This window comes from Pseudophryne corroboree, chromosome 9 (genome assembly GCF_028390025.1).
Source record: "Pseudophryne corroboree isolate aPseCor3 chromosome 9, aPseCor3.hap2, whole genome shotgun sequence".
NCBI classification, from domain to species: Eukaryota; Metazoa; Chordata; class Amphibia; order Anura; family Myobatrachidae; genus Pseudophryne; species Pseudophryne corroboree.
Genome location: NC_086452.1, coordinates 187,262,825 through 187,281,644, shown reverse-complemented (window position 1 = coordinate 187,281,644; position 18,820 = coordinate 187,262,825).

Below are 18,820 nucleotides of genomic sequence, written 5' to 3'. Positions count from 1 at the left end.
AGACTAGGGAATATGACATAACGTACACAGAAGGTGGTAGGGTAACAAAATACACACAACGTGAACAGAGAAGCCCAGAGGCTAAGGAACTGGGTATCTCCCTTGTATTAGAACTGCTCAGATGTGAAAAGCAAGATGTTGTGTTTTAATACATAGAAAACCCGAAATGCTGTTGCTAAGGGCAACAGCAAAACCCTAAAGGGTTACCAACGGGTGTGGCAGTAAACTCCTTGGTCAGAGATGGAATGATAGACACAAGGAGATTCTCCACAATCCTAATTCTCACTTGCAGTGCACAGGTTCGGTTTACTGCCACTAAACTGACCCCTGACACCTAGCACAGTGAGACAGGATTAGACAGGCAAGTCTTAGAATACAGCCGCAAACTTGCTAAGTTCACAGAGTAGTAACAGAACCCCAGCAAGCTAAACGACTGACTCCAGTCTTACTGCTAGGTCTGGATTGGCAGAGTGTAATACCAAATCCCCAGGCCTATTTGCAGTAAGCAACAAACAAATACAAAGCTACACAGTACTGGCTAACTTTCAGAAACTGACTAACCAACAAAGATTCAGCAGCATCTGCTTACCCTGAAAAGAGGCCTTATAAAGCAGGTGCTGTCCACGCCCCACTCAGACCTCACAGACTGTGAGCACAAAAACCAGCACCGGATCCCCTGCCATGCACAGAGCCTATAACCACTGCACAGCAAAAGACCCGAACCGGAGTATCAGCTGCGCTCAGGTTACTCCGCTAGCACTTGTCTCCCGGTTGCCATGACGACGTGGCAGCACAGGGCAGGAGACCCTAACAATTTTGCCTTATTTTATTTTATTTTATTTTTCTATGTGTTTTCTGGAATGGGAAAAACGATGTGGGCTTCTCTAACTAAGCTCAGTTAGATATAGTTATTCATAAAGGTACATGTTTCCGAAATTATTACATGTTCACTAATTCTCCTACGGATGATGAGTTCATTCTGGTCAAATATCCCTTTCACATAGAAAGGGTTCTGTCATATATTGATGGATATGTTTAGTTACTTTATTTTTCTTTCTTTTGCCTTTGACTCCCTTAGGTGGGAACTACATTTATTCTCTGACAGAACTTTTATATTGTTATACCTATTTACTTGTAATGCCTTCATCGGTGTACCCTTTGTAATTGCATACACTGTCATGCCGATTTTCTTAAAAATAATAAAGAAATCGTTGTTTAAAAAAAAGTAAAGTGATTGTGTTATCTGATCACTTGTACTGATGAGTTGGAAGCAAACACATTGACTTAAAGTTCAATTCGACACTTTGTCCAAAAATCCATGCGTCTGAGGTGAGATCGGAATGTACAGATGTGTCCTTATACACTGTAGTTTCAGTAGCGCCAAACAGACCCTCTCGGAGTGCCAGGTGACTTGGCCGCGCCAAACATATTTATCACTCCAAGTTCATTTGTGCTTCATCTTCGATGTTAAAGGTCCAAACTGGCTCCATACATTAATTGCGGGCAAAAGCCAAAAATATATGTAGCATACCCTCCAACATTTTACACATAAAAATCGGTACAAATTCGAAAAAGGGTGTGGCCACAGGTAAATAGTGCGTGGTCACGCCCCCTTTCCCTATACTTTCAATGGAAGTTTAGAGAGCCAAAAATCGGTACAGACCATAAAAAACGGTACTGTACCTATTAAAAAGGTACAGTTGAAGGGTATGATGTAGCCTCCTGTAAATTATTATGTGGTCTGAGGTAAATGGGTGGACAGATCACCTCCTCTCTGACACTTGTCTCTGCCCTGTCCATGGGGTCCACACACCTGCAGGTTGTACATTGAGTCTTACAAGTGTGGTCACAGGCTTTGTTACTTGATGATGTAGTGTTGCATAATGGATCTGAATAAGTTATACACCAGACTTTCTCTATTTAAGCGTATATTCTCTTTATACAGTATATGGGATTCCTCCAGCTCATTTCGTGGCTACAAAACGACAAAGCCGCCCGATGGTGTTAGAGATGATCCAATACTGTGTCCTAGGATGTAGCTCAGATTAGTAATGCATGCAGAAAGCCTCCTGCTGAATTATCATATTAGAGCTATTGCTGCTGCTTCTATATAAACAACTGCTATAGCAACTCCAACCCATAGTTGCCTACCCTCCCGCAATCTGCAGGAGACTCCCGATTTTTGGTGGAGTCTCACGCTGCCCCAGAAAGTTAAATAAACCCCCCAGATTCCACACTGCCCTGTCGTGCAGTGAAGGGGGAGGGGCATAATGAGAGTACATCACTGTGATGTTAGTGTATTAGAATGCTTAATATTTGTAGACACTCCCTTACTGATCTGTGTAAGCCTGAATCTTCAGTGATGGTCCCTTGGACGAGGGGTATGCTGGGAAGTGGTGGTCCAGTGTGCAGTGTGCCTGGAGTTGGAGGGAATAAACAGCACAGCAGTGAACTCACATGTCTCTGTGTCCTGATCACTGGATTTACAAACGTATGAACAAAACATGGTGTCAGAAGAAGTTTAACTTGGACTGCTAGTGCTCTCAGAGTGTGAAAGAATCTTGCAGAAGTCTGTGGCTGTGATACTCTGTGTCTGCAAAACCTGCAGTGTGCTCCTATCTTCAAACAGTGAGTAACCATGGATAAACTAGCTCCTCCAACCGGCATGCTGATATCTGGTAACTTGTATGAAAACTGGAAAAGATTTAAGCAATGGTTTAATATATATCTTGCTGCATGTGGAGCTGATTCAGAGACTGACAAAACTAAGGCATCCATTTTCCTCCATGTGATAGGAGAGGATGTGCTGGACATTTATAATAGTTTTCAGTTTGCTGAGGGGCAGAATATGGTGCTATCTTCTATAATGCAAAAATTTGAAGACTACTTTGTGACAAGGAAAAATGTGACATATGAAAGATATAAGTTTTTCACATGTTATCAGAAGTCTGTAGATAGATTTGATCAGTATGTTACAGAGCTGCAATCACTCAGTAAAACCTGTGAGTTTGGTGATTTAAAGGATTCACTGATTAGAGATCGTATTGTCTGTGGAATACCTGATAATGGACTTAAGAGAGAGATTGCTGAGAGAGCAAGACCTAACATTAGAAAAGGCAGTGACTATGTGTAGATCTGCAGAAATAACTAGATTTCAAGCCAACAAGTTACACAAGGAAGCTGATGTGCATGTAGTGCAGAAAACAGAGCCATGCAAACCTCCATTCGCAAGAATGAAGCAGTCTAAGCCACAGTCTAATAAGGAAATGTATAGTAGATGTGGAAATGCTCACAATCCTAAAATGTGCCTTGCTTATGGTAAAACCTGCATGAAATGTGGTAGACTTAATCACTTTGCCAAATGCTGTAAAATTAAAAGTAAAACAACCAAAGTGCATGCTGTTAAACAAACAGATGAATTCTTTGTGGATTGCATTGAACTTTGCAGCGCAGATAAGAAAGAATGGATTGTCCCTTTAACTATGAACGAGATTGTCATTTCCTTTAAGCTTGATACTGGCGCGCAGGTGAATTTAATATTGTTTCAAGACTATAAGACTTTTAGAGTAAAACCTAAAATTCATCCAGTCAAAGTGAAAGTTACAGGGTACACTGGGGAGGAAATTCCTGTGAAAGGTACATGCTTAGTGACACTGAAATATAAGGGACAACAGTTTAAAACATCTCTACTGATTGTGGATAAAAATGTGCAACCGATTCTAGGATTAAGTTCCTGTGAGAAACTAGCTTGCTAAAGAAAGTTTTTATGGTGACATCACAAGTAGAAGATGACTGCAAATCGATGTTTACAGAATACAGAGACTTGTTTGAAGGTCTAGGTTGTTTGCCTGGAGAGCATAAAATAAATATAGACACGCAAGTTTCTTCAGTGATACACCCCTGTAGAAAAGTGCCATTTGCGCTTAGAGAGAAACTGAAACAAGAGTTAAATCGCATGGAAGCCTTGGGTGTGATACAGAACGTTGATGAGCCTACTGAATGGGTAAGCTCCTTAGTAATTGTTGAAAAGAAAAATGGACAACTCTGAATATGTCTAGACCCCAGAGATTTAAACAAAGCTATTAAACGAGAACATTTCAAACTACTAACCAGAGATGAAATCATGTCGCAATTTGTGGGAGCAAAATGGTTCAGTAAATTGGACGCGTCTTCAGGATTCTGGCAAATGAAGCTAGATGAGGCCAGCTCAAAGCTTTGTACATTTAATACACCAGAAGGTCGATACAGATTTCTTCGACTACCATATGGAATATTGTCTGCTCCAGAAGTATATCACAAAAAGATACACATGATTTTTTAACATGTTCCAGGTGTTGAAACAATGATGGATGACATTATTGTCTGGGGATCTACAAAGGAAGAACATGATTCTAGATTGAGACAAGTAATGGAACTTGTCAAGAAAGTGAATCTAAAGCTAAACAAGGACAAATGTGAATTTGGCGTGAATATACTTACCTTTATGGGTGACGTGGTCTCGGATCAAGGTCTAAAACCAGACCCAAGGAAAATATCAGCCATAGTGAACATGGAACGTCCTAACAACAAAGACGATGTCAGAAGATTCCTAGGAATGATTACTTACTTAGGAAAGTTTATTTCTCAACTCTCTGAACGAACAGCCTCTCTTAAGCTAGCCATACATCAGACCAACTTTTCTCCAACACTCCAAACTTCCAACCATCCAACTTGTCTGTTCAACTAAAACAGTGCCCCATACATCTCACCAACTTTTTACCAGTGCTCCACACATCTAACCAACTTTTCATCAGACCAACCAACCTTCCAACTTCTGTCCAACTTGTGATGTCACCGAAGTAGGCGGACAGTGCCTGCCTACAGTTCTTCAGTTTTGTTTTGTTTTTTTTTTCATTTCAAAACATGCAGAATTGTCTTTTTTTCAGTGAAACTGGGCTTTTCTTTCACCACCATACATTTATTAGATTTACTTGTTTTTATACTGAACTGTGGATATACCAGCATGGTTGGGCTGCCAAGGCAAATTATATATATATATATATATAGAAATAGCAGAAATGGCGGCACTCCACAGACTTCAAGTAGATTAAAACAGCTTTTACTTTATTGCGTCCTACGCCGTTTCGGGTAACAACCCGTCTTCAGGGACAATCATATACAAATGACAGACATTTACAAACAATATATACCCCCCACCAAGACAATCAATCCATCATTTCACATCACCTGTCCACCGGTGCCGCTGACGCCCAATCCACGTCTCCACACTATAGACGCAGGATAAAGACGTCAGACTTAGGAGCCCGAGGACAGGTGTATCAATTAAGGAGATAATTCAATCATAGAGAAAAACATACATATGTGTCAAACAAAAAACCTCCTATCTGATATAAAAAGAAACAATGAAAAACATATATACCTGGATTATTACAGAAAACTGTATAACATTGTATAGCAACAATCATATTAATAAGCTGCATGGAAGAAGTCCCATAATGATATCCATTATCGAAAAACATTAATGAAGTTATAAGAAACACTGGAGCCCCAGTGTTTCGTTAAGTCCCTTAGGTGCCAAGGTATTTAAGATGAAAATCCATCTGCTCTCTCGCTGCAATAGAATTTTATTGCGGTCTCCCCCCCTATGGGACTGTGGGACATGATCAATGATTATGGCCCGTAAGCTGGAAACATTGTGCTTAGCCGCTAAACAATGCCGTGCTAATGATTGGTCACTAGTTTTTTTCTCATGCGCTTGCTTGATGGCACTACGATGTAATGCCATTCTTTCACGAAATTGTCTCTGGGTCTTGCCCACATAGGCAAGACCACAGGGACACTTTAACATGTATACCACATGTGTAGTGGTGCATGTTACACGATGCCTAATGGTGTAGGATTTGCCAGTGTGTGGATGTGAAAACACCTGGCCAGTTAGCAGTGTATTACAAGTTGAGCACCCAAGGCACCGGTAACAGCCCAATCTAGGTCTTAAAAAATGTGTTTGTTGTTTTTTAGTTAAAGGATATACATCAAGTTTAACGATCCTGTCAGAAATGCTTTTCCCTCTAGTATAACAAGGGAGCAGCCGAGTATCCTTTAAATTTGGCAAATCACTGTCAGTGTTTATTATGGGCCACAGACTCTTAGCTCGTTTTGTAATGGAGTCTGATGTGGTTGTATAACGATTAACCCATGGGATGCGGGAGGCTGTTTTTTTATCTTTACTGCCTGTAGAGACTGGCAAAGACAATAGGGAATCCCTTGACTTCTGTAATACCTTTTGTTTACTCCTAATTAGTTCTTTCTTGGGATATCCCCTTTGTATGAACTTATTGATCATACAATCAATTACTGGTTCCACCTCCTCCTCATTGGACGTGATCCGCTTGGCCCGCAAAAACTGCGAGTAGGGCAGACCCCTCCTCAGAGGTAGAGGGTGGAAGCTGTCATGACACAGTAATGAATTCCTGTCTGTTGGTTTGACAAAAAGTGCAGTTTTTAAATTGCCATCAGAAATCGATATATCCACATCCAAAAAGTGAACCGACAATTCATCCATCACATAAGTAAATTTAATTACACTATTAGTGTCATTATGTGTGTCAATCAGTTGTTGTAATGATTGGGAGGAACTTTGCCAAAAAATCAAAAGATCGTCAATGTACCTTTTGTAAAAAAACAAAGAGGTACCTTTATGACAATCAAACAAATCATCTTCAATTAAGGACATAAAAGCATTAGCGTACGATGGGGCCACCGGGGACCCCATCGCACAGCCTGCTAGCTGTAGATACAAAGAGCCATTAAAAGAAAAATAGTTGCGTGTGAGTACCAACCTTAACAACTGCACAAAAAAGTCTATTGCTGGACCATGGTAAAGAGGATTGTCAGTTATTAATTTTCTAACAGCCTCTACACCTGCATCATGTGGGATACAGGTGTAGAGGCTGGTTACATCAGCACTACACAACACAAGTCCAACAGGAATGTTTGTTAATTTACCCAAATCATTAAGTAATGCTGTAGTATCCCGTAGATGTGAAGACAAACCCTGAATGCAGGGATTTAAATAAATGTCAAGAAAGACAGATACGGGGTAGTACAGCGAATTTCTAGCCGACACAATTGGTCGGCCAGGCGGCTGTGACAGGGACTTGTGTACCTTCGGGAGTGTATAAAATAAAGGGACTGAGGGGCAATCTACCGTCATAGCCTTCAATTGTGCTTCAGAAATAATGCCATTATTCATAGCTGATAATAATAAACCGTCTAGTTCTGTCTTAAATTTAACAGTTGGATCATAGGTTAACAATACATATGTACTTGCGTCACTGAGTTGTCTTCTACATTCATTCATATAGTCCGATAGGTCCTGGACCACAATAGCGCCGCCCTTGTCAGCACTTCGGATTATCAGATCAGTCCGTTTAGATAGATCATTCAATGCCATTAATTCAGGGCCAGTCAGATTATTGTGCTGACACGAAGGGACAGCTGTTTGATAATTATGTTCCATTAGACGTGAAAATGTCCGGACTGATGAATTCCTGGTGACTGGATCAAACCTGGAACGGGGAGCCAATTTCCTTAATTTATCCGGCAATTGATTCGTCATAGATGTATTCTCCTGCATTCCGAAATGTTCTTTCAAATGTAGTGTCCTGTTGAACTTATAAAGTTCCACTTTAGATTGAAAGGGATCTGGTCTTACTGTAGGTACAAAAGTTAACCCCTTCGAAAGGACACTGAGCTCAGAATCGGTAAGCGGTGACGATGATAGATTGAAAACCAGATCCGTCACCGTCGAGGCTGCCACCGTCCGTTGTTGCCTTGTATTCTGCCCCGACCTCCTCGTCCGCGGCCGGGTATTGTATGATGTGGTAAGCCGGCCGTTACCCCTAAAGGGTGTGATGCTGTGGTGTTTTTAGCGGAGGATGGCTGATCAGACTCACTGACTGAAGAGCTAGACGCAGTATTGTCATGAAATCGTCTACGGGGACGCTGTCTCCTAGCATGCTGGTGGACATCACTGTTGGAATTAGTGTTATTTAGCCATGAATAAACACGTCTCTGTTGATAATCAAGCTGTACCTTGTGTAATTTTTCTTTTTTAAACTTAATGAGATCGCGTTTATATTGGTCCATTTGGACCGTTAATTTGTCCAACCAATTAGTACTGGTATCCTGAGATAAAGTAGTACGGTGTATGGTTTCAAAAGAAATTAATTGTTCTTTAACAAGGTTTAGCTCACGAGTGGATTCCTCCACCACCAGAAGTAGCAAGTCCATAGAACATTTATTCAGGATCGCAACCCACCGGCGACAGAAAGGCATACTATACCTCCCTATCGTCGGTGTGTTGCGAATCCTGAATCCTCGCGGTATTTGGTTGTTCCGATAATAGTCTGAAAGACTAATCCCATGGTAAGTAAAGTCACATTCACGTTGTTTGAGCTTTAACCATTGGCGATACAGTTCTTCTGAAGTAGACACAGTTGTATCGTCATCCAGTTTGCGTGTAATTAATATAGCTTGTGCCTCAACATCAGAGAAACTGAACCGCTCTCGGGCATCCTGCTGGGCTAACTCCCATGCTGCATCCATATCTGAACCACCTTCAGCCATAGTGGTTAAATATCAAAAGATGTGTAAATAACTGTAAACTCCAGGTATCACCACAGTGTTATTTACACATCTTTTGATATTTACATGGGAACCCCGGTCACAGCTGTCACAGAAGAGTCTCTTCAGCCAATCAGGAAGCGCCACTCCGTGGCACTCACCTGATTGTCTCCGTGCGCGTCTGAAGTGACAGAAGGCTTGCGGAGGGGGGCCGCGGTGCGGGCGGAGGGAGGCGGGGTGGGGGGTGAATTACCGGTGCGGGAGCCGGTGCGGGCTGGAGCTGGCCCTGGTGGTGGTGAGGGGGAAGGGGTGCCGCGATCTTGGGGGGCAGTGACTGCAGGAGGGGAGCAGAGGTCCCGCGATCGCTGGTGATATGCGGGGAGTGCCGCGATCGTGGATGATATGCGGGGGGTGCCGAGATCGCAGGTGATATGCGGGGGTGCCGCGATCGTGGGTGATGTGCGGGGGTGCCGCGATCGTGGGTGATATGCGGGGGGTGCCGCGATCGCGGGTGGGGTGCGGGGGGTGCCGCGATTGCGGGTAAATTGCGGGGGGTGCCGCGGAGGGGTGCCGCGATTGTGGGTAAACTGCGGGGGGTGCCATGATTGCGGGTAAGTTGCGGGGGGTGCCGCGATTGCGGGTAAGCTGCGGGGGGTGCCGTGATCACGGGTGGGGTGCGGGGGGTGCCGCGATCGCGGGTGGGGTGCGGGTGTGCCGCAACCGCAGGTGGGGTGCCAGTGATCGGGGGTGGCGTGCGTGGGTGCAGCAATCATGGGTGGGGTGCGGGGGATGCCGCGATCGTGGGTGGGGTGCGGGGGGTGCCGCGATTGCGGGTAAGTTGCGGGGGGTGCCGCGATTGCGGGTAAGCTGCGGGGGGTGCCGTGATCACGGGTGGGGTGCGGGGGGTGCCGGGATCGCGGGTGGGGTGCGGGGGTGCCACAACCGCAGGTGGGGTGCCAGTGATCGGGGGTGGCATGCGTGGGTGCAGCAATCATGGGTGGGGTGCGGGGGATGCCGCGATCGTGGGTGGGGTGCGGGGGGTGCCGCAATTGCGGGTAAGTTGCGGGGGGTGCCGCGATTGCGGGTAAGCTGCGGAGGGTGCCGTGATCACGGGTGGGGTGCGGGGGGTGCCGGGATCGCGGGTGGGGTGCGGGGGTGCCGCAACCGCAGGTGGGGTGCCAGTGATCGGGGGTGGCGTGCGTGGGTGCAGCAATCATGGGTGGGGTGCGGGGGGTGCCGCGATCGTGGGGTATCGCGGGAGGGGTGCCACTGCTGGGTGTCCTGTGACAGCGGCAGCAGTGATGTGCTACCGTAGCTGCCCCTGCACCTCCTCCCGCTCCGCCGCCGCCGCTCCACAGGGTCCGCTGTGACCGGGGCAGCCTGGCAGCAGTGATGAACTGCCGCAGGCTGCCCCTGGTCCTCCTCCCGCTCCGCCGCCGCTCCACGGGGACCCGCTGTGACAGGGGCAGCCCGGCAGCAGTGATGAACTGCCGCAGCTGCCCCTGCACCTCCTACCGCTCTGCCGCTGCTCCACGGGGACCCGCTGTGACAGGGGCAGCCCGGCAGCAGTGATGACCTGCCGCAGCTGCCCCTGAACCTCCCGGCTCGTGCTGCCCAGTAGGCAGTGATCGGGAAGAAGTAGGTGGACACTGCTGGTCAGTGTCCACCTGCTTATCGTTCAGTTGGGGGGAAAGTTTCCCCTACACCTGAACGATTAGTTGGGAAAATCAAACAGGTTTGATTTTCCCAACTAGTTGGACAGACCGTTTCTGGCCGTTTTTCAGCGTGTGGGAGCAAACGGCTGATAATCGTTTGCTCCCACACACTGCCAGATTATCGTTCCAACCAGCCAACTAGTTGGCTGGTTGGAACGATATCTTCCTGATGTATGGCCAGCATTAGATGGTTGTTGGACAAAGATAACGAGTGGATGTGGTCACATGAACAAGAAGAAAGTTGGCAAAACTTGAAACAGATCATTACAGAGCAACCAGTGCTAAAATTCTTTGATCCTGTGAAAAGAATAAGAATTTCAGCAGATGCTTCGCAAGTTGGCCTAGGCTCAGTGCTGTTACAAGAACATGAGGATACATGGCAACCAGTAATCTATGCATCAAGAGCACTGACAAGTGCTGAAACAAGGTATGCTCAGATAGAAAAAGAACTTCTAGCGATCACATATGTATGTGAGCGATGTCATCAGTTTGTGTATGGTCAAACATTTACAGTGGAAACTGACCACAAGCCATTCATAGCTATCATGACTAAATCATTACATGACTGTTCCATGAGAATTCAACAACTGCTTATCAGACTACAGAAATATGATGTACACTTGCTGTACTGTCCCGGCAAATACATGTACATTGCTGATACACTTTCTCGTGCTGTGGACAAAAGTAAAGGTTCCAAAAGTCTGATGGATGAAGAGATAGAAGCCTATGTTAATTTGATCGTAGCTTCTCTACCAGTGTCTCTTGCAAGACAATAACAGATTAGGAAAGAAACTGAGACAGATGACACAATGAAAGTGTTGAAAGATATCATTCTGAAAGGTTGGCCAGCAGAAAAACATGCATGCCCGCTGTCTATCCATGATTATTGGATGTACCGCAGTGACCTTCCAGTTGTCGATGGTATTATTTACAAAGGCAACAGGTTTGTCATACCTGCATGACTAAGAAAAACTATGCTGTGCAAGATACATGAAGGCCACTTAGGAGAAGAAAAATGTAAGCGGAGAGCGCGTGAAGTTATGTATTGGCCAAGAATGAACCAAGACATAGCACAGACTACAGCTACATGTGAATTATGTCTTACGTATAGACCGAAACAACAAGTTGAGCCACTGAGTCCTCACGCAGTGCCAGAGAGACCGTACCAGAAAGTTGGCGCAGATTTGTTTGATTGTAATGGGAAAACATACATTGTCATGACTGATTATTACTCTAACTACCCTGAGGTGAAGACACTACATACAACTACTAGTAAAGCCGTAATCAATTGCATGAAGTCAATCTTTGCAAGGCATGGTGTTCCTATGGAAGTGTTCACTGACAATGGTCCTCAGTTTTCCAGTGCTGAATTTAGACAATTTGCTGATGAGTGGGAATTTGTCCATACTACGTCAAGTCCCCACTATCCACGCTCAAATGTGTTGGTGGAAAGTCCAGTAAAAACTGTAAAGAGTCTCATGAAAAAAGCTCAAGAAGGTAAAGAAGATTTATACAAAAGTCTTTTAATCTACCGCAGTACACCTTTACAGAATGGACTTTCTCCTGCACAAATGCTGATGGGAAGGAGGATTAGAGCAAATCTCCCGATACATGATGAACTGCTTAATACACATAACTCAGCGTTGGTCAGACTGAGTAAGGAACGTCAACAGGCGAAACAGAAACTGTTCCATGACAGACGAACAAAACGCTTATCTGATCTAAAATCGGGTGACCAAGTCCGTCTCAGAGATCAACAGAAAGGTATTTGGGTGCAGAAAGGTATTGTGCAAGCAAAAGTAGCACCAAGATCTTATACTATACGTACAGAGCGTGGAACGGAAGTAAGAAGAAATCGGGTGGATTTAAGATCTCAACCTAACCATAATGAAGACAACATGACTGAAGAATACCCTTCATCTGACATGTATGATGATCCTGATAATGGTGAACAAACCACGATTCTAGAAAGGTCCAACATGGTCGATGAAACACAGACTGTGTATGAAAGACCCAAAAGGGAAATACGCAGACCTGAGATACTCATTGAAACGTGTTAGATGATGTCCTTAATATGATGTTGTTAATTGTTGCATTGAAGCGTACAGGGCTTATCTTTAAAGAAAAGAGGATGTGATGTTAGTGTATTAGAATGCTTAATATTTGTAGACACTCCCTTACTGATCTGTGTAAGCCTGAATCTTCAGTGATGGTCCCTGGGACCAGGGGGATGCTGGGAAGTGGGTGGTCCAGTGTGCAGTGTGCCTTGGTTGGAGGGAATAAACAGCACAGCAGTGAACTCACATGTCTCTGTGTCCTGATGACTGGATTTACAAACGTATGAACAAAACAGTCACATGCTTCAGGACCCACACATTGTCAAAAGTCAAAAGCCTCAAGCCCCTGCCATTAAGGGGGTGGAGCTACTCCTCAGAGCGGACCCAGCAGCGTTTTCCTGCCTGCACAGCGCCGAGAGGGAGAATCGGGTCCCTCCACAGCAACTCCAGTTATCTGTAAACGGTACCAGGGGGTTGTAGAAGGGGGGGGGGGGGGGGCGGCGGCTCTGTAATACGACTGTGTTCTAATAAGGTGCACAGTGTCAGCGCTGACAAGGGGTCTCCCTTTGGTAAAAGTGCTGTGTGTGGGTTGGCTCCAATCTCTGTGTCTCTCTTGCCATTCTTGGGGGGAAAACTCTGTCTGCCCTCACCTGTGTGTATGTAGAGTGTTTGGTGGTCTCCTTTAGTTATGTCCAGGGACACTGTGTCATATGCTGCAGAGGATTTGTCCTCCCAGGATGATCCCATTCCATGTAATCAGGATAGCACTGGTTTAGCACAGATACCAGCAAGGGAGCCTGAGTGGTTTTCCTCTATCAAATCTTGGATTTCTCAGATTTCTGACAGGGTTGCAAGTAATGAATCTGCAACCCAGGTATTACAGAGCTTTATGACAGTATGGCCGGTTTCTGGTACCTCTGAACGCTCCGCTATATACCCCCATAAGCGTGCGCTTGTGCATGTCACACAAGATGACACGGATACTGATTCTGACACAATAGGTGGTGATGGGGATGTGTTGCAGGGGTCCACATCTTTTGCAAAGGGGGTGCAATTGATGATAGAGGTTATCAGGGATGTGTTGAATATTAATGATACCACACCTGAACAGGTCATGGGAAAACCCTGAGAAAAAAACTCCAGGTCCCTAAAAGGGTACAGGTGGCGTTTCCTTTCCCTGGGGAGGATAGAAAAAAATGGGAAAACCTGCAGATTGTTGACACATCTGTGTCCAGACTCTCAAAGAAGGTGGTTTTGCCTGTTCCAGGATCTACCACCTTAAAGGAGCCAGCTGATCGAAAGATTGATAACACACTTAAATCAATGTACACTGCTTCAGGGGCCATATTACGTCCCACTATTGCTAGTGCATGGATTGCAAAGGCAATAGTAAAGTGGTCGGCTACCTTACTTGAGGATTTGGATACGATGACTAAGGATGATGTTGCATTATTTTTACGCAATATACATGATTCAGCAGGTTTTATGGTAGAATCCATGAAAGACCTGGGTTCCATGGCTGCGGGAATCTCTTCCATGTTTGGTTCAGCTCGTCGGGGACTGTGGCTGCGCCAGTGGTCAGCCGTAGCGGAATCCAGAAAAAGTGTGGAGTCCCTACCCTATACAGGTCAGGCTCTTTTTGGTAAAGCTTTAGACGCGTGGATATCCACGGCTACAGCGGGTAAGTCTCCATTTCTTCCCTCAGCAGCATCTGCTCCAAAGAAATCCTTCTCTTCATCTGCAACACAGTCCTTTCAGCCTAACAAGCCTAGAAAGGCCAGACCGTCCAATACCTTCTTTAGGGGAGGTCGAGTTAAGTCCAAGAAACCTGCCGCTGCAGGTTCCCAGGAACAAAAGCCTGCTTCAGGTACGCCAAAGTCCTCTGCATGATGGTGGACCGCGCGGCCTGGAGGTGGGGCCGGTGGGAGCGAGACTCAGACACTTCAGTCACGTCTGGGTATCGTCTGGCCTGGATCCCTGGGTGATAGATATTGTATCCCAGGGATACAGGCTGGAATTTCAAAGTCTCCCTCCTCATCGTTTTTTCAAATCAGGCTTACCAGCTCTATTGGCAGACAGCACTGTACTACAAGAAGCTGTCCAAAAGCTGGTGGAGGCACAGGTCATTGTGCCAGTTCCTCCTCCTTCGCAGGCCACAGGTACCAAAATTGGATGGTTCGGTCAGGCCCATTCTGAACCTAAAATCATTGAAACCCTTTCTATAGGAGTTCAAGTTCAAGATGGAGTCTCTCAGGGCGGTGATATCAGGTCTGGAAGAGGGGGAATTCCTGCTATCCCTGGATATCAAGGATGCGTACCTCCACATTCCGATATAGCTGCCGCATCAGGCTTATCTCCGTTTCGCATTGCTGGACTGTCATTTCTGTTTCCAGGCCCTGCCATTCGGCCTCTCCACAGCAGCAAGGGTGTTTACCAAGGTGATGGCAGAGATGATGGTTCTCTTCCGCAAACAAGGGGTGAACATCATTCCATATCTGGACGATCTGCTGATAAAGGCATCGTCCAAGGAGAAGCTGCTGCAGTCCATTGTTCTCACAACACACCTCCTCAAGAGTCATGGTTGGATTCTGAACCTTCCAAAGTCACATTTGGAACCAACCCAGAGGTTGTCCTTTTTGGGAATGATCCTGGACACAGAAGTGCAGAAGGTGAGTGGTGATACAAACTATGGTCCGGGATGTCCTGAAGCCAGCCCAGGTGTCGGTTCATCAATGCATTCGCCTGTTGGGAAAGATGGTGGCCTCTTACGAGGCTCTCCAGTACAGGAGGTTCCACGCTCGGACCTTCCAACTGGACCTTCTGGACAAGTGGTCGGGATCTCATCTCCACATGCACCAGAGAATTTGCCTGTTGCCGAAGGCCAGGATTTCGCTCCTCTGGTGGTTACAATTACCTCACCTTCTGGAGGGCTGCAGGTTCGGGATTCAGGAATGGGTCCTTCTAACCATGAATGCGAACCTTCGGGCCTGGGGAGCAGTCACTCAAGGAGTAACTTTCCAAGGACGGTGGTCAAGCCTGGAAGCCGGCCTGCCCATCAACATCCTGGAACTAAGAGCCGTCTACAACGGTCTTCTTCAGGCGGCCCCTCTTCTAAGAAATCGGGCCATTCAAATGCAGTCGGACAACGTAACAACAGTGGCATACATATACCGACAGGGCGGAACGAAGAGCAGAGCGGCAATGTCAGAGGTGACAAGAATATTCCTCTGGACAGAAAAACACGCGTTGGCGCTGTCAGCCATCTTCATTCCGGGAGTATCAGCTCTTTCAGTGTTCATTTCTCTGAATCCACCTTCTCTTTGCTACCTCTATCAATTGAAGTACCACAAAGCTCAGTTTTAGGCCCTCTGCTTTTCTCAATATATACCACATCTATTGGCAAACTAATCAGATCTTTCAGATTTCAGTATCATCTGTATGCGGTTGATACTCAAATCTACTTATCCTCCCCAGAATTTTCACAATCTGTATTGGTCCGTGTTACTGAATGCCTTTCTGCCATTTCATCTTAGATGTCATCTCGCCACCTCAAACTTAATATTTCCCCTATTAATTCTATATCCACTGGGCAGTAATAGTTACCAACATGATATCTCTATCACTATTGATAACTTGACAATCAAGCCTACCCCTCAAGGTCACTGCCTAGGTGTCATTCTGAACTGTCCTTTGTTCCCCACATTCAATCTGTCTCAAAATCATGTTACATACATCTAAAAAAACATATCCAAAATGCGACCATATCTTGCACAGGCACTGCCTCACTGGTCATAGACCAGTATACTTTACAGTTTTGACTATAAAAATAATTAGAATAATACAGAGAAGATACAGTATTTATAAAATATTCTTTGTATTTTTCATGTAATTTTTATAGTGAAAACTCTGGGAGTATACTGGAGTGTGACAGGAGAGGCTCTGCCTCACCAGACTGCACATCACTGGCTCCTTCCAGATACTGAGTGTATGTAACAGTGAGTACGCCTGTACAAACACACTACTGCTCAATAAACAATACTAACTGTTTTGGGGGGGGGTGGTCCGGGCATCGCAGGCGTGCCCGGACCGTGCGGGGGGCAGGCCGTGGCTGCTGCGTGACATCACACGCAGCCGCCGTGACCCAGGAAACAATGAGTAGCTCCCTGCCAGTGCGCAGGAGCTGTGTTGGTAGGGAGCTACTCCTCAGGTACAAAAGCATGGCCGCCGTGCAATGCTTTTGTACCTGTGCGGGGAGTGCAGAGCCAGACATGCGGGGCAGACTAGCCCTGTGCTGGGCGTCCCTGCGCATGTCTGTGAAACTGATCGTAGATGTGCTAAATTTAGCACATCTACGATCAGATCTGAATTAGGCCCTTTGTTAGATCTGCTGGAGTATGCTTATACTATTTACTCTGCTCATACCATTGCCAAATAGAACACACACATTCAGCAGGATTGGGTCTCCTTATAATCTGATTGGCTGATAAATATGCCCACCCTCCATGTATGGTGTATTTCTTAGTGATGAGCGCCTGAAATTTTTCGGGTTTTGTGTTTTGGTTTTGGGTTCGGTTCCACGGCCGTGTTTTGGGTTCGACCGCGTTTTGGCAAAACTTCACCGAATTTTTTTTGTCGGATTCGGGTGTGTTTTGGATTCGGGTGTTTTTTTCAAAAAACCCTAAAAAACAGCTTAAATCATAGAATTTGGGGGTCATTTTGATCCCATATTATTATTAACCTCAAAAACCATAATTTCCACTCATTTTCAGTCTATTCTGAATACCTCACACCTCACAATATTATTTTTAGTCCTAAAATTTGCACCGAGGTCGCTGGATGACTAAGCTAAGCGACCCTAGTGGCCGACACAAACACCTGGCCCATCTAGGAGTGGCACTGCAGTGTCACGCAGGATGTCCCTTCCAAAAAACCCTCCCCAAACAGCACATGACGCAAAGAAAAAAAGAGGCGCAATGAGGTAGCTGTGTGAGTAAGATTAGCGACCCTAGTGGCCGACACAAACACCGGGCCCATTTAGGAGTGGCACTGCAGTGTCACGCAGGATGTCCCTTCCAAAAAACCCTCCCCAAACAGCACATGACGCAAAGAAAAAAAGAGGCGCAATGAGGTAGCTGTGTGAGTAAGATTAGCGACCCTAGTGGCCGACACAAACACCGGGCCCATTTAGGAGTGGCACTGCAGTGTCACGCAGGATGTCCCTTCCAAAAAACCCTCCCCAAACAGCACATGACGCAAAGAAAAAGAAAAGAAAAAAGAGGTGCAAGATGGAATTGTCCTTGGGCCCTCCCACCCACCCTTATGTTGTATAAACAAAACAGGACATGCACACTTTAACCAACCCATCATTTCAGTGACAGGGTCTGCCACACGACTGTGACTGATATGACGGGTTGGTTTGGACCCCCCCCAAAAAAGAAGCAATTAATCTCTCCTTGCACAAACTGGCTCTACAGAGGCAAGATGTCCACCTCATCATCATCCTCCGATATATCACCGTGTACATCCCCCTCCTCACAGATTATCAATTCGTCCCCACTGGAATCCACCATCTCAGCTCCCTGTGTACTTTGTGGAGGCAATTGCTGCTGGTCAATGTCTCCGCGGAGGAATTGATTATAATTCATTTTAATGAACATCATCTTCTCCACATTTTCTGGATGTAACCTCGTACGCCGATTGCTGACAAGGTGAGCGGCGGCACTAAACACTCTTTCGGAGTACACACTTGTGGGAGGGCAACTTAGGTAGAATAAAGCCAGTTTGTGCAAGGGCCTCCAAATTGCCTCTTTTTCCTGCCAGTATAAGTATGGACTGTGTGACGTGTCTACTTGGATGCGGTCACTCATATAATCCTCCACCATTCTTTCAATGGGGAGAGAATCATATGCAGTGACAGTAGACGACATGTCCGTAATCGTTGTCAGGTCCTTCAGTCCGGACCAGATGTCAGCATCAGCAGTCGCTCCAGACTGCCCTGCATCACCGCCAGCGGGTGGGCTCGGAATTCTGAGCCTTTTCCTCGCACCCCCAGTTGCGGGAGAATGTGAAGGAGGAGATGTTGACAGGTCGCGTTCCGCTTGACTTGACAATTTTCTCACCAGCAGGTCTTTCAACCCCAGCAGACTTGTGTCTGCCGGAAAGAGAGATCCAAGGTAGGCTTTAAATCTAGGATCGAGCATGGTGGCCAAAATGTAGTGCTCTGATTTCAACAGATTGACCACCCGTGAATCCTTGTTAAGCGAATTAAGGGCTCCATCCACAAGTCCCACATGCCTAGCGGAATCGCTCCGTGTTAGCTCCTCCTTCAATGTCTCCAGCTTCTTCTGCAAAAGCCTGATGAGGGGAATGACCTGACTCAGGCTGGCAGTGTCTGAACTGACTTCACGTGTGGCAAGTTCAAAG